The 12,862-nt window shown below is 39.1% G+C and overlaps 1 protein-coding gene across 4 annotated transcripts in view; it reads right to left on the bottom strand.

Moving 5' to 3' along the window:
• Window positions 1–12,334, bottom strand: part of rad21b (RAD21 cohesin complex component b) — a 55,297-nt gene extending 42,963 nt beyond the window's left edge. Inside the window, exon 1 of one of the 4 annotated variants that reach the window (XM_041188962.1) lies at window positions 12,103–12,334. The gene's annotated coding sequence lies outside the window, so the exon portion shown is untranslated. The remainder of the gene's footprint in view (window positions 1–12,102) is intronic. The other 3 variants (XM_041188963.1, XM_041188961.1, XM_041188964.1) reach the window with 3 other exon arrangements.
• Window positions 12,335–12,862: the final 528 nt, after the last annotated feature.

Raw genomic sequence — 12,862 nt, 5'->3', positions numbered from 1 at the left:
TGACTCTGAACCAGAGAGATTTGAGAGTGGCAGACATCTACTGCAGAGATGTTCGCTTGAGCCAGTCTCCCTATTCGCAAATTCCCATGCACTGCAGTCCAGGCATACAATCTGCTTTGCCATCTTAGCTTTATATGTAGCTTTTAGTCTGTTGTGTGCTTTTTTAAAGACTAAATGTCAATGATTTGGACAAAAAAAAGCCTCACCAATCAGCTTATCACTGTGTAATGATCTCTTTTCCTGACACTCTCGTTTTCCAATTCTTGAACTAATTACTCAGATGTTAAATATACTAAACAGGCAAAATATGTAATATAGATATTTAACCTATATATTTGCCTTAAATGCCTTGGGTTCTGATGCCCCTCCCTGTGTTGATTGTGATGTCAGTCTTACATCACTTTTTTGATTTCTCCTGTGTTTGATTTGGTCTGCTCCAACAACTTTATGTTCAGCTTCTGATCGTTCGGTGTGCTTTTCTCAAGGTATTTTCCGTTTTCCCCTTCTTGTTAGGAGGTGGAAATTTACTGGGGTACCATTCCATGATTGCCAATATCCTGAGCAACTACTTTTCATCTGTAGCCTTGGTAATGAATGCCAGTGGGTTAATTGGCCAGCGAGTCACATCAAAGCTAATTCTGGCTGCTCTCCCACATTCATATATGCTCTCCTAGCAGAATACAATCCATATTTGGGATTATTGCCTGTTTTTTTTTACTATGTATGCAGATGACAAATTAAGATCTTCCTAAGGCCAGGGAATGGAGGCAGCAGGTTTTAAGCAGACAAGTTTTCAGTAGTTAAATGTCACACAAAGTAGTGTGATTGAAGGGAAGAAAGTGATGTCTATTGCATAATATTATATAGGCCTAATGTTTAGAAACACCATCATGTTTGATCAAACAGGATTAGTTGCAATTAAGCATTTCTAATAACAGTAAACCTTTTCTATTCAAAACTTGGAAGATTACATGATATTTTAAACTACAGGTTTTGGCTCATGAACAGGTTCAATTTCAAAAGGATGCACCATCTGTCTCAAATTTCTTAATTAAAATTCAGTGTATGGTTTTCAATTTATGGCATGATGCAATGAATTGAAATAATGTTTAGAAACTAGTTCCTACATTGTTTTACTGAATAATTTAAATGCCAAGCTGAAGTACTGAGTAATAAATAATCTACATATTGTTCCTTTTATACGGCTTTAAGGATGCTGTGATATCGCTTTCAGAGAATGTGCAAAAAATGTACACGTCATCGCTGAATCAGTGATGTAAAACATGCTTATGACCAGCTGGCTGTTTTGTGTGCGTGTCAAATTCCTAGGTTAGATGTGTTTATTGAGCTCTCCAGTAACCTGTATATATTAGTCCTAGTCTTCAAATAAAAGAATCCTCTTGTTTTTGGGTGAAGAAAGCAAATAAAGCAACAATAAAGCAAACAATAAAGCATTCTGAAAGAAAAAGGAATCTTGTACTTTAAACTGAAGTGGATTATGCTATTTTCATTGGACAGTAACGGAACATTGCTGTCACCTATTCTGGACAACGGTACAAAGGCAGGAAAGAAAAACAGCAGATTCCACCAAAATGATTACCCCAAAAATTCAACTTTGTAAATGACATTACACTTAAAACAAGCTCCTCCTCTCTTGGCAAGACATTTTACAAGCCTTACAATGGATATGTATGGCACTTGCATATTGCTAAATATGTACCTTACTATGAAGCACAGGCCAAAACCAAGCATCTAAGCTTACAGTGGTACCTATGCACCAAAAGTAAGAATATCAATAGAACTAGATCAAATGGAGCTGGGGCACAACTGAGACTGGGAAAAATCAGTTGTGGCTATAGTAAAACTTGACAATGGTGTAAGAATTAGTGGTATCTATCACATCTATATGAACTCTAGCTTTGTTCATTCGTATTCTCTGCCCAGAGCTGTTGAGGTATTTCCTGAACTCAGTGGACAGTAGAGATGCAGTGACAGGTATTTAAGGCGATATTGTGTAACACTCAGCAAAGATACATTCCAGTGAGAAAGAAAGACCATACTATCCATGGCTAAAAACAAAAGTTAAAGACCGTATCAAATTGAAAGTAAAAGCGCACAATTCCACGAAGATTAGTGGTAGTTTAAAAGATTGGGCAGAATATGTAAAACAGGAAAGAATGGCAAAAAAAATGAGGACAAGTACGAGAAAATGGCAGTTAGAAATAAAAAAATGGACAATAAGAGTTTCTACAGGGATTTAAAGAAGCGTGAATAAAGCGAACGCTGATACTCTACAGAGTGTGCCTGGGAAGTTAATAATGGAAAATAAGGAATTGGCAGATGAATTGAACAGGTATTTTGCATTTGTCTTCACTGCAGAGGATAAATAACATGCCAGAAATAAATGTGCATTAAGAGGTGAAAGGAAGGGAGAAACATAAAACAATTATAATCGCCAAGCAAAGAGTATGAGAAAATCACTAGAACTAAAAGTTGGCGAGTCCCCAGGTCCTGATGGACTTCATCCTAGGGTCTTAGAAGAAGTAGCTGCTGAGATAGTAGATGCATTGGTTTTAAATTTTCCAAAATTCCCCAGACTCTGGAAAGGTCCCATCAGATTGGAAAATAGCAAATGTAACTTCTCTATTCAAGATAGGAGGGAGGCAGGAAGCAGGAAACTACAGGCCAGTTAGCTTAACATCTGTCACAGAGAAAATGCTGGAATCTATTATTAAGGGAGTTATAACAGGGCACTTAGAAAATCTCAATACAATCAAGCAGAGGCAATACAGTTTTGTGAAAGGGAAATTGCGTTTGACTCATTTATTGGAGTTCTGTGAGGAAGTGTGACGAAAGTATAATAATTTTATAACTTTTTCTGGTTTATTATGAAATAGGTTTATGGGGGTGATTATGGCTGGGTCTGTCTGCATAATTTAATTATATTTGGAGTCAAGTGGACTTGAAATCATCAAAAGAGGCTGTGCTTGACATGCTAATGAGTAAACATGGATGCTGGCTTAGCATGTAAGGTATGAAGGGAATTTGCATTTTTAGGTAAATGAAGAGATTTGGATTTCAATGGTATCTTGGTCTGTTTACAACTAGCCAGATAAGCAAGGCTAAGGAGTGTGCTTATTTTTCCCAAAGGTTACTAACAATATTGACAACATGAAAGTTTTATATTATGGAGGCAGATAGTTTCAAAGACATATGGAACAATAGAAATTACATGTTAAAAAGATAGAAACATATATAAAGGAGAATAAAAGGCTAATGTGGAAGGCGGCCATGTAAGATCTAATGGGAATGTGTGAAATAGCCTTAATGAAGCCTCCAGCCATTTGTGCATAAGTCTACTATGCAATGAAACTGAAGTTGGGGAAAGGCCATTTGAAATTCCACTATGGGTATCATGTTAACTTGCTGCTTCTGTTTTAAACCTGAAATCTATTTTAGACTTGCCTTAAAATGTGTGTGTAACTGGGCATCAGGTCAATTAGGAATTTTAGGATTTGTTATATTACTAAGTAATTGTAGTCTTATGTATGTGCTTGAAATCTTTATTTTGTTAATAGGTCTTTTAATTTAATTTTTTAAAAGGTCTTGGTGGACTCATTACTTTTAAATTCAGTGCACACATTCTCTTAATAAAAACAAATTGCAAAACCGTTGTGATAGTGTGACCAAGTTTCCCTTGTGGATTTAGTCCTCCTGGCATACATCATCTGCCATGTCAAAACAGAAGTAACAAGCAACATGGATAAAGGGAATCTTGTGGATGTGCTGTATTTAGATTTGCAGAAGGCATTTGACACATCAAATGTTACTACACAAAATAAAAGCTCTAGTGTAGGGAGTTAATATATTAGCATGGATAGAGAATTGGTTAGCTAACAGGAAACATAGTAGGCATTAATGGGCCATTTTTGGATTGACAAGATGGAAAGAGTGGAGTGCCATAGGGATCAGTGCTGGGGCCTCAACTATTTACAATCCATATTAATGGTTTGGATGATGGGGCCAAATGTACGGTTGCTAAATATGCTGATGACAGAAAGATAAGTAGGACAGCAAGTTGGGAAGAGGTAGGACAGCAAGATGGTACTCTGCAGAAGGATATAGATAGGTTAAGTGAGTGGGCAAAAATTTAGCCGATGGAAGAAATGGGAAAATGTGATCTTCCTCACTTTGGCAGGAAGAATAGAAAGACAGCGTAATATTTAAATAGGAAAAGATTACAGGTAGAGGAATCTGGGTGTCCTGGTACATGAATCACCAAAAGTTATTATGCAGGTACAGCAAGTGATTAGGAATGCAAATGGAATGTTGTTTATTGCAAGAGGAATGGAATATAAAAGTAGGGATGTTTTGCTACAGTCGTATAGGGTATTAGTGAGACCACATCTCGACCACTGTGTACAGTTTTGGTCTCCTTATTGATTCCTGGAATGAGGGGTTTAATCTATGAGGAAAAGTTGGATAGGTTGGGTCCTGGAGTTTAGAAGAAAGAGAGATGATTTTATTTAAAAATATAAGATCCTGAAGGGGCTTGACAGGGTGGATGCTGAAAGGATGTTTTCCCTTGTGGGAGATTAGAAGTAGGGGACACAGTTTAAAAATAAGGGGTCTCCCATTTAAGACAGAGATTGAGAGAAATAGTTTCTCTCAGAGGGTTGAGAGTGTGTGGAATTCTCTTCCTCCGAGCGCAGTGGAGGAATATTTTTAAGGCTGAGTTAAACAGATTCTTGATTGACAAGAGAGTCAAAGGGTATAATTAATAGGAAGAAAAGTAAAGTTGAGGCCATAATCAAATAAGCCATTGTAAAGAACATATCTTTTTATTTCTGTTGGACTGTAGATTAAAATTACAATGGCTGCAGTTTGAAAGACATGTCTACTGGAACAGTGTGAGGGATATATACAATGTTGCTGTCCTGGAACAGAGTGTGCCATGAAAGACAAGATGGTGCCTTGGAGGAGTCCAGTCTAACAGGGAACTGCCTGGCAATATTTTTAACTGGCTCCTGACCAGGGTTTGAGTGAGAGCAGTACAGCAAGGAAAAGCTCTTAGCCTGAAAAGAGAAAAGACCTAAAACCTCCTCCTCCTCCTCAAGATTCCAGTAATTCACAATAATAGCTAGCTTTGTTTCCCCCCTCATATCTCTATAACTCGCTCTCCCTCTAAAAATAACCCCTATCAAGAGGAAAGGGGGAAAATCACTGTTGGGGACATTGAAAAGCAAGTACTCAACCAGTGAACTAAAGACAAAGTGCAGGGAAGACCATCTTGAGTCATGAACAAAGAACTGAAAGGAACTTGGAAGACAATCAAAATCAACCCATCGAATCCTGTATTCCAGGTTGGTGCTATTGAACTGTTTTATCCCACCCTTAAAATCCATGGTTTTGTGTGTCTTGTATATGTATGTATAGGGATTTAAGAAGGGGTACAGTTTTGGTTCTCGAGTTAGAAATTAGCAGTTCATAAAAACAATTTGTTCAATAAAGTTATTTACTTATTAGGTTTACAAACCTGGTGCTCATATTCCATTAACCTAAATTAAACAGTTAAGTGGTTTGATCAAACTTATTCACATTTATAGTGGCTCGGGGAGCAGTGGGGCTTGACATTGCAGCACACTATCCCCAGTGAGTCGGGACACCATAAACTTATTGAATGGTGGAGCAGGCTCAAGGGGCCAAATGGCCTACTCCTGCTCCTAATTCATATGTTCACCATTGACCAGAAATTTAACTGGACCAGTCACATAACTATAACAAGAGCAGGTCAAGAGGGTATTCTAAAGCAAGTATATCACCCTGACTCTCAAATTGCTTTCTACCATCTACAACGCACAATTCTCCAGTGTGATGACATATTGCCCATTTGGCTAGATGAGTGCTGGTTCAACAGTTCTCAAGAAGCTTGACACCATCCAGGACAAAACAACTTGCTTGATCAGCAGTTTAGACACCAGCTTAAGCATTCGCTTGCTTTGCCAGTGGTGCACAGTTAATGAAGTGGGAGAAGGATCAAGAACCAAAGGGCACAGATTTAAGGTAACTGCACAAAGAGGCAATGGCAACATGAAGAAATCCATTTTTTTTTTTACACAGCAAGTGGTTAGGATCTGGAATGCACTGCCTAAGAGTATGGTGGAGGCAGATTCAATCATGACATTCAAGAGGAAATTAGATCATTAGCTGAAAAGGAAAAATTTTCAGGGATATGTGGAAAAGGCAGGGGAGTGGCACTAGATGAAATGCTCTTGCAGAGAGCTAGCACAGACATGATGGGCCAAGAAGCATTCTTCTGTGCTGTAACCATTCTCTGATTCCGTGTACCACCTCTTAGATGCAATGCAGCAACTTGCAAAGGTTCCTTCATCAGCATCTCCCAAATCCGCAGCCCCTACCACCTAGAAAAGCAAGAGAAGTAACCATGTGGAAATGCACCACCTGCAAGCTCTCTTCCAAACCACACACCATCCTAACTTGGAACTATACTGCCATTCCTTTATTATCGCTGGGTCAGAATCCTGCAACTCCCTAGCTAATAGCACTGTGGGAGTACCTTCATAAGAGACCTCAGTGATTCAAAGAAGGTAGTTCACCACCACTTTCAAGGGCAATTAGGGATGGCAACAAATGCTGCCATTGCCAGCTACTCCCACATCAAGTAAAAACGCATCTCTTTTCTGTGTCCACTAATTGATATTTATAGATGTAATACCTGGGATGTATTTTGCCACCCTTTTCCCCCAGAAATCTTGCTAATTTGCAGGATAAAGGGCGCTCAAATTCATTGTAGCACTACATGCTCAATACAATAGGTCAGATTTTGCACTGAATATAATGTTGAGGTTAACAGCACTTACCGTTATTCACATGGAAATCAGACAGCTATTTTCAGCGACCACACATGCACATGGAAATGAGGAAGTTGCTGTCCAAGATGTCCTGCACCTCCAAAAACTGCATGATACCCAAGACTACCCTTTGTTGCTGTATTTATTTCAGTTACCAACTAACTGACCAGTGCAAGTCGCCTTTTAACTGTGTGGTACATCTTAATTAGTGTCAAACAACTTCTCTGACACGGAGAATTAACTTTCACAAGTGCAGAGACTAATTCCTTAAGCTTTTAGTTATTGTTGGAGGTTTTTTTTAAAAAAGAATCTCTCCCCATCTCAATTTTAACCTAAGTAGCTTCTAGCACTGGAAAAGTACAGTAAGAGGATAACATGGTATTGGAAGTGCAGATGGAAATGATGGCAAATCATTTGCAAAGTAGACAAATTAATCCAGCTGCAAACCACATAGTACTTACAAATGTGCAAAATGGTATTGTTGTAAACAGGAGATATGCGTTAAAGACTGAGCATAAAGACTAACGGATTAAGTAATAAACCATTAAGGGGTCTCAATTAACTGATTTTTGATGTATTGCGTCATGCAAATTTAATTTAAACAAAACACAATTTGGCATCAATCCGCAATAGATCAAATCCAAATGCTTGACTACAGCAATTGATCTCAAGAGCTCACTTAAAATTTTCATAGCAGTGCCAATAAAATAGCTATGGAGGACTTCGAAATTTCCCTAACACATTGGGCTGTGTTTGCTACCAACGCTGCGCATGCACAGTTGTACTGTTTACTCCATGATGTCATTGGTGGCAATGGAGTAGGCAGTGGCCAGGACAGAAATAAAGGAAAATAAACTGCATTTATTTGATGAATCTAGGATTTACATTTTAGTTCTACACAAGGTTCAGCACTCTGGCCCGTTAACCCGGGCTTCTACACAAATGCTGCAGGACCTGCTGCTTCTGTCCAGCATTTTCTGTTCATAGGTTATTCTTTCTGTAAGCTAGTCTCTGTGGACCCATTTATATTTGGCGTTCTTATCTGTATGACTGCAGTTCTCCACTCATTTCATTGATCACACCACATCAATTTACAATGGTATTTTATAATTTAGAAATAGCCCCGGCACAAACCAAGTATGGAAGGACAAAATCTGTCATTAGTTTTCTGTGCATTTGGGGACAAGTGCACATGTGTAGATGGGTATCGGTGGACATATCTGCCACAATCTTACATTGGCAGGAGATGCACTGAATAAGTTACTACATTCTTATGTTTACGGAGGTGTTCTGAGCTGTTATATCCAGTCAAAATGAAGTCCATAAGCATCCAAGGGTCCCTTAAAATAATTTAATGTAAAATTAGCATGCTGTATAGTCCTTCCCATGAAATTAACAGACCCTTTAAACACTGCTCACATTAAACAATTTGGTCTCCAAAATGTCATTGCTTTAAATATATAAAATGTTATACAGTAGGTAGCCATAAAAATCACACCGCAGCATTTCAGTTGTTTAAATTAAATTACAAGACTGTTGCTCATTGCCAGATATTAATTCTATATAATAAAGATTACATTTTTAGAAGTTGTTGTTGAACCGAACTCTCAAACTTGACATTAAGCAATTGCACTTAAAGAAGACAAGCACTTACAAAGTTAAATGGTGGGATGTTTTTCATTCAAAATCAATTCAGGTTTTTAGAATAAAAAAACCCAAGAAATCTAAGGTTTTTTTTATAAATAGGAAAAATGCACTGGTGTCATGAATCTCTTTCTTACAGCCAATCTGGAAACTACAAAGTGTATCTGGACAACTCATAAAACATAACATGATCACTGACATGAAATAGCGCAGAACTTGGCGTACAATAGTGTAAAGTATGAGAGTAAACAGTTACTGTTACATCAATCCAATCAAACCCAATCCTTCCAAATCACCACATAAAATTTAAATCTCCTTAATGTAATCACACCACATACAATTTACATTTTCATTAATTTATCACCATGTATGATTTATATCTTTACCTCCATCATTGAAGGTGGGCGGCAGTAATGTTTTTGCCCCACTAGTTAATCTGTTTCTCTGTAAATCATATATCTCGAAAACTAATGGTGGATTTCAATGAAACTTGGTAAAAAGGCAGGGTATCGCGCAAAGAAGGACTGATTAGTTTTTGACAAAGATGCAGATCCAGATCCGAATCCAAATCCAGGAATTTTTAAAAAAAAATTGTTAACTTTGGATGATAAAGCAAATTGACTTTTTTCTTTTATAGTGTTTTGGGTTGTTTTGGTTAGAATGTTGTGGATTGCATTGGCTGCTGTGGGGAATTTGTCACAGCTGTCAAAAATGTGAGCAGATTTTTCAGAGCAGGTTGAAGCCTCCTCCATGAGATAGAAGCTCTTAAAAAGATTTGTTTTCAGCATTGTAGTTACAAAGCATCAACCACATATGGAAAAGCCTCAAGGAAGAGCAGTGTAATTGTAATAACATTGAGTTAACACAGCATGGCAGAGGTATGTGCCGAGAACCCTATTCAACCCTATCCCCATTCATACAACATAATCAGCCGAGAGGCAAAATTAAAGGACCCCAGTTTTCCACAGAATGTATGATCTCTGGGTTTGTATTGTTAATACAATCCCCTTGAACACATTTGCAAGATAGAGGAACTACTGTGAAACACTAAGAAATAGATTTTATAAATCTACTGCCGGATTCACGTTGGGTGCATTATCCACAACTCAGATGTCTAAATTGCACTTAAAGTCCTGTATTGCTAGCTTAACCTGTAATACGCATCAGAGATGAAGACTAGGATCAGAAATTAGCACTCCGGTTGGGAGATCTTTGTAGGACTTCTGAACAAATTAAATCACCTCTCCAGAAATACTGCAGTCATCATTAAGGATAACATGTTGCACAAGTCATTTGTTGACAACTCAAAAGTTTAGGCATATCAATTTAACAGATACAATAAAGCTGCAAGGCTGTAATTCAATGTAAATAATGCTGAATATTTCTAACAGGTGGTAGTCTTCACAAAATATTGCTTTTATATATGCTCTTATTGGCACAGGAAAGTGTTCAAATTCAAGTACTCTCACTTCAACTAGGGATGGGCAATAAATGCTGGCCCAGCCAACGAAGCCTACATCCCGTGAATGAATAAAAAACATGTTCAAGTTGTCAAACCTTTTCAAGACAAATTTGTCTGAAAAGTGCAATATAAGTTATTCCTCCTTGTTACTCATGCGACACTTTGATTCTTCCTCCACACAAATAAGTTACCAGATAATCAAGATCATGTATCTTGAATTACTTTGAACAACTAATATCACACAAGAAAAATATTCTCTTTTTTTCATTTCCTTTTGTACAGTAAACTTAGCACCTCATGAAAATTCTTACCAGTTAAAAGGTGGTGGTGTAATGGTATTGTCACTAGGCTAGTATTTCAGAGACTCAGGGTAATACTTTCGGGACCCGGTTTCGAATCCCACCACAGCAGATGGTGAAATTTGAATTAAACAAAAATCTGGAATTAAAAGTCTGATGATGACCATGAAACCATTGCAGATTGTTGTAAAAACCCATCTGGTTCACTAATGTCCTTTAGGGAAAGAAATCTGTTGTCCTTACCTGGTCTGGCCTACGTGTGACTCCAGACCCACAGCAATGTGGTTGACCCTTAAATGCCCTCTCGACAAGTTGTTGTCTGACCTCAACAAAAACAGAATTACCTGGAAAAACTCAGCGGGTCTGGCAGCATCGGCGGAGAAGAAAAGAGTTGACGTTTTGAGTCCTCATGACCCTTCAACAGAACTGTTGTCTGACCTCTTCTATTTTCATATCAAACATGGTCAGATCTCACCAAATTATTTTTTTCAACTTTAAAGTTGAAATATGTATTCAAGCTACTTTAAAAATGTGACAAATTCAGACGGTAATGACAGTACAGACTCAATCTTCATTTAACTTTTACAACAAACTTTGCTCATCTTCTCACAGCACACAACAAATAATTGTAATAAAAAAAGTCATACGGACTCGAAACTTTAACTGGTTTTCTCTCCACAGATGCTTAGACCTGCTGAGTTTTTCCAGCATTTAGTGTTTTTGTTTTAGATTTCCAGCATTCGCAGTATTTTGCTTTTATATTATATTGCATAATAAAATACTTATTTTGTGAGCATTACACTTACATAAAAGGGTTGGAGAGATTCAGTCAGGTCAGACCAGAGAACCTAAGAGATCAGGACTAATGCATGAAAAATAGACATGTTTCTAATGCTGGAGGAAGGTATTAAAAGCAATTTATAAAGAGAATGGGAATCCTATGTGTCTTAGATTTAACACAGGCCACCAATCAGAAACTTTACAAGCTCAGTACAGTGTTATTAATGAGATAACGTACAATATCATAAACTACAGACGAGATTTTCAGTAGCGAAAATGAACAAAACACTATATAGTAATTGACTTGAGCTCGTGACATATTGACACTTATTACTGGAAATGCCAATCTAAATCCGAGCTCAGAAATGGATCGATTAAAGCGCGCGATAAACATAAAGCGTCGGTGTCTCAGAATTTCTGCAAGGCGGCGGATGAGGTGTCAAAACCGTAATTACTAGAGAAATAAATAAAAGGCCCCATGTGAAATTCAGAAAGGAGAGAAGGGGTGCATCAGGCAGAGGATTAAAACACTTGGAGTTAGAAGCCTGCAATTACGATAAAACCAGGATATAGGCCCAAAGGAGCCTTTACACAGTTGTTATGCAACTAAGATCCGCTGAGAACAGCCGGGAACCGTGATGCCTGGGACTCGGTGCGACTCTCCAATAGATCAAAGGACCGAAAGGAAAGGAGGCTGCCGAGGGCCCACGGATTCTCCGCAATTTCCTTCGTGTCCCACCCGCCTCTCAGAAATGCAACAACGGCCGAGCTTGTCACTCGAGGCCGGGGATGTGCCGCTTCTCCTGTACTCCTCCTTTCGCAATTTTACCCCACGGTTTTCTCGCCGACTTCTCCAGGAACCTTTCTCACCCATCCTGTGCCCAGGTCAGGGGGCTATCCCCCTCTCAAACAACGCGCCCAGTAGAGGCTCGACCATAGCGGGCCCGGGGCCTCTCTCCTTCCCCAAGCGCTGACGTGCGCATCCACCGCACCAACTATAAATAAAGCTAGGCCGTGCAGCAGCAGCCGCCGGGAGCCGGCTAACCTTCGTTAACATGTGCAGTCGAGTGCTTCGCCTTTGACTTACGGTCAGCTGCAGCTCTGCTTCTGTCCTAACGCCGGTGCCACTATCCCGGCTCCGCACACAAACACTACCCAAGCGACAAGCGGTAAACAAGATGGCGGCCACCGCAGCCGCTTCCCGCCCAAAACTATTCAAACACACCGGATGTTTACCGTGCAACCGACAGAGGGAGGGCAAGCAGGACCGGGTTGGGACCGTGTAAACAGAGCCAAGCCGAGAGAATCAGCTCCTTTCCAGGGAGCTTTAGTTCCACTTTATTGAACGAGTGAGTGATGATAGCTCTCTTTGAAAGTTTTTTTCTGACTAAAGTATCTTGATCACAACTGCACCTCTTCATCGTTTCCAAATTACGATGCAAAATGCATTGCTTTGGGTTATTCGTGTATTTCTCATCTTCGCCTTGTCAGCCAAAACACTTTCTGCGGAGAAGGAGGCCCACCCTGCTGTGCCAGCTTTGTGAAAGAGCCACCCAATTAGTCACGGTCCCGGTCCCGTTGCTCTTCCCCATAGTACTTAGAACACAAAATGCTGGTGTCAAATTTCATCTGTTATATGTCTTCCTATCACCAGTCCAGTCACTGTCTTCATGGAGTCTGTAACTATCCTCCTTGTAGTTTAGTACATTTCTGAGTTTGAAATGCCTTTGTGCCCAAGCCCAGGCAATTAATATCATCAAAAAGAGTAACGGTCCTAAAATTAACTCCAGGAACGCCAGTCTGAA

This window comes from Carcharodon carcharias, chromosome 6 (assembly GCF_017639515.1).
Source record: "Carcharodon carcharias isolate sCarCar2 chromosome 6, sCarCar2.pri, whole genome shotgun sequence".
NCBI lineage: Eukaryota > Metazoa > Chordata > Chondrichthyes > Lamniformes > Lamnidae > Carcharodon > Carcharodon carcharias.
Note: the sequence above shows the minus strand (reverse complement) of the source record. Positions and strands in the feature narration are given on the sequence as shown.